The 4,397-nt window shown below is 38.3% G+C and overlaps 1 pseudogene across 1 annotated transcript; it reads right to left on the reverse strand.

Annotated features, from left to right (window-relative positions):
• Nucleotides 1-2,578: 2,578 nt before the first annotated feature.
• LOC310730539 (olfactory receptor 2AT4-like) lies at nt 2,579-3,492 on the reverse strand (annotated as a pseudogene). The gene has a single exon. The product of its transcript is annotated as an olfactory receptor 2AT4-like (transcript).
• Between the last annotated feature and the right edge of the window lie 905 nt (nt 3,493-4,397).

The raw sequence follows: 4,397 nt of genomic DNA on the forward strand, positions 1-4,397 counted from the left end.
CATAGTGATGAGAAAAGTAGGCAGGAGTATAAGGAGATGCGGCAGCAGGTTAAAAGGGATGTGGCGAAAGCCAAGGAAAAGGCATATGAGCAACTGTATAAGAGGTTGGACACTAAGGAAGGAGAAAAGGATTTATACCGATTGGCCAAGCAGAGGGACCGAGCTGGGAAGGATGTACTGCAAGTTAGAGCAATAAAGGATGGAGAGGGAAATGTGTTGACTAGTGAGGAGAGTGTGTTGAGAAGATGGAGGGAGTATTTTGAGCAGCTGATGAATGAGGAAAATCAGAGAGAGAGAAGGTTGGAGGATGTGGAGTTGGTGAAGCAGGATGTAGATAGGATTAGTAGGGAGGAAGTGAGAGCAGCGATTAAGAGGATGAAAAATGGAAAGTCGGTTGGACCAGATGACATACCGGTAGAAGCGTGGAGATGTTTAGGAGAGATGGCAGTGGAGTTTTTAACCAGATTGTTTAACAGGATTCTGGAAGGGGAGAGGATGCCTGAGGAATAGAGAAGGAGTGTGCTGGTACCGATCTTTAGGCATAAGGGAGATGTGCAGACCTGCAGTAACTACAGGGGAATTAAGTTGATCAGTCACACCATGAAGTTATGGGAAAGAGTAGTGGAAGCCAGGCTGAGAGAAGAGGTGACCATCTGTGAGCAACAGTATGGTTTCATGCCGAGGAAGAGCACCACAGATGCCTTATTTGCTTTGAGGATGTTGATGGAGAAGTATAGAGAAGGACAGAAGGAGCTGCATTGTGTATTTGTGGATTTAGAGAAAGCGTACGACAGGGTGCCAAGAGAGGAGTTGTGGTATTGTATGAGGAAGTCAGGTGTGTCAGAGAAGTATGTGAGGGTGGTGTAGGACGTGTATGAGGACAGTGTGACGGCAGTAAAGTGTGCAGTAGGTACGACAGACTGGTTCAGGGTGAAGGTTGGACTGCATCAAGGATCGGCCCTGAGCCCTTTCCTGTTTGCAGTGGTGATGGACAAGTTGACGGACGAGGTCAGACAGGAGTCTCCCTGGACTATGATGTTTGCAGATGATATTGTGATTTGTGGTGAGAGTAGAGAGCAGGTTGAGAAGAGCCTGGAGAGGTGGAGATATGCGCTGGAGAGAAGGGGAATGAAAGTCAGTAGGAGTAAGACAGAGTACATTTGTGTGAATGAGAGGGAGGGCAGTGGAGTGATGCGGTTGCAGGGAGAAGAGGTGGAGAAGGTGGAGGAGTTCAGGTACCTGGGATCAACAGTGCAAAGTAATGGAGAGTGTGTTAGGGAAGTAAAGAAAAGAGTGCAGGCAGGGTGGAGTGGGTGGAGAAGAGTGACAGGAGTGATTTGTGATAGAAGAGTATCTGCAAGAATGAAAGGGAAAGTTTATAGGACTGTGGTGAGACCTGCGATGTTGTATGGATTAGAGACAGTGGCATTGAGTAAAAGACAGGAGGTGGAGCTGGAGGTAGCAGAGCTGAAGATGTTGAGGTTTTCGTTTGGAGTGACGAGGATGGACAAGATTAGAAATGAGTTTATTAGAGGGACAGCACATGTAGGATGTTTTGGTGACAAGGTGAGGGAGGCGAGATTGAGATGGTTTGGACATGTGCAGAGAAGGGACATGAATTATATTGGTAGAAAAATGCTGAAGATGGAGCCACCAGGTAGGAGGAAAAGAGGAAGGCCAAGGAGGAGGTTCATGGATGTGGTGAGGGAAGACATGCAGGTAGTTGGTGTGAAAGAGGCAGATATAGAGGACAGGGTGGTATGGAGACGGATGATCCGCTGTGGCGACCCCTAATGGGAGCAGCCAAAAGAAGAAGAAGAAGATATTATTATAACTATTATTATGAATTATTATGATTGTATTAATATATATTATGATAATTAATTATCCCAGTTTTTATTATTTATTGTTAAAAATTAAACACACAAATAAACTAACATATAAGTAAATAACTATATTTCCCCCCCAAAAAAAAAAAATTAACTGCAATAATGGAATTACCTGAGGTATGTAATAACTAGCTTTTAAGTTTTTTGGTATTTTTTTATTTGTTTATTTATTTAGTTAAAGTTGTCACACTATTTTAGTCTTTTTTTGTTGCAAGCTGTTTACTTTTGCTTTATTTGCCTTTAATTATAAATTAATTTTGTGTTGATTTCTTTCAAATCATTGACAAAGTCTAACATTTCTTTACCTACCTATACTGTATTTGTGGGTGTAAACCTTGAAATTTGACAGCATAATCCACAAATAAAATTGCATTTTAAAACTGTAACATGCAAAATTCTATAAAAAAAAAACAAATCTAAATTCTATTCTAACTGATAGCTATAGTGGTTGCTAAAACATGTAAACATCTTGCCAAAAAAAAGTAGGTGAATTAAAAATAGAACCATAAAATAATAAGTGCTAATGGTGTCTCTAAAGTCTCAAAATCCAAATTCTAGAAATCCAACATTATTTTGATATTTGTGGCAGAACAATACATAAAAAAATATGTAATTTTTATATGTATTTAATTAATAAGTTAGAAAGAGAACCCTAGACTTTTATATATAAAAAAAAAACTGAAAAAGGATCACATTTTAAATGTTTTTTTAATGCATTCCTTAGCTTCTTTTGTCCTTAAACAGTAGATGACTGGGTTGATCATAGGGGTCAACATACTATACAAAAGAATAAGAAATATTTGCACATCGATGTTGTAATTGATACCCACAGAGATCCCTAAATAATTTATATACCTTGGTAAAAAATAGAGGGTGATAATTAAAAGTTGAGAACTGCACGTGGAGAGAGCTTTTAAGGGTCCACACCTGGATGAGGTTCGAAACACTGTCACAATAATAGCACCATAAAAGAATAAAATAAATGCTAGTGGTGTGAGTAACACAACCATTGCTGAAACTACAACTGAAAATACATTAGGTGTTCTGTCAGTGCATTAAAGCCTTGTGACAAACCCATGTTCGCAGTAGCAATGCGTGACTTTGTTGAAAGAAAGAGTGGTTGCCCTGAAAACTATAGAAAAGATTGTGGGTTGAGCTATCAGCCAGCATGTTAAACATAAACCCAATAGAGTGGATTCTTTGATAATATTAGAATATCTGAGGGGATAACAGATTGCCACATATCTATCAAATGCCATAATGGCTAGAATGAATCAATTAACTGAACCAAAATAGTGGACAAAATGCATCTGAATAAAGCAGCCTGTAAATGAAATGGAGCTGTCTCCAAACCAATATCTAGCAATCATCTTGGGTAAAATTGTGGTACTAAACAGTATATCTGATGCAGCAAGATTTAGCATGATAAAATACATAGGTTTTTGAAGACTTTTTTCTTTTATATACAGTGCAAAAAATAGTCAATTTCCCAATAACATGCACAAAACATAACCGCTGAGACAAGGCCATAATAATCAGGAAGAAGTCCAGGAAAACACAGAATAAAAAAATTCTTCACATTGGTAATATTTCCTTCAGGCATGATGCGTTGATGTTCAGATGTCAGACGGAAAGAAGGGTTGAGGTACTCTAGTGTACAGAAACATTTTGAGTCATTCATGTAATGCATTGTATGTATTTTCTCAAGTTATTACAAAATAATTAACACATAAATTAATTATAAACTATACAAATATAACCATTTCAGTGACAATATTAAAATGCATATCATAAAAAAAATCCTTGTCAATAAAACAATGTGAGTTTTACCTCTTCAAATTAGTTCACAGTTTTTCTGTACATTCCACAGCTGAAGACATTTGATAATTAAAGTTATCTTTTTCTAGCAAGTACTTTCAACTCTTTATCCTGAAAATACACATGGAGTTTAAGCTTACTACCTCCTTCAGGGTGTTTGATGATGCTGTCTGCTGACAGAATAGTGTCACTATAAGTCTATTTTTGATCCCCGCTGACTTTATCATAGGATACACAGTTAGAGTAAAAATACAATTCTAATTACCAACCCAATTACATTGCTGCTGACAAATTATACTCTTTATATGTGGCCTGTTTATCTTCCATCTTCCTTAATTATTTTCTTGGGCTCCATCTCAAATGGCCTACTTTATAGTTCTTTTTAAGATTAGAGAGAATCTTAGTGAGCTCTTTTATTGTTAAAACTTAAATTATCTCCTGGTTTAAAGGCAAAAAATTGTCCAATATACTAAATAAATTTAAGAAGAACAGTTGTCAGGTCCTCTCCTTGAACTGCCACCTTAACGTGGTGGAGGGGTTTGAGTACTCGAATGACCCTAGGAGCTATGTTGTCCGGGGCTATATGCCCCTGGTAGGGTCTCCCAAGGCAAACAGGTCCTGGGCGACGGGTCAGACTAAGAGCGGTTCAAAACCCCTTATGAGAGATACTACATCAGGGACCGTGACGTC

The sequence above is a fragment of the Silurus aristotelis genome (assembly GCF_946808225.1).
Source record: "Silurus aristotelis genome assembly, chromosome: 8".
In the NCBI taxonomy this organism is placed as follows: domain Eukaryota; kingdom Metazoa; phylum Chordata; class Actinopteri; order Siluriformes; family Siluridae; genus Silurus; species Silurus aristotelis.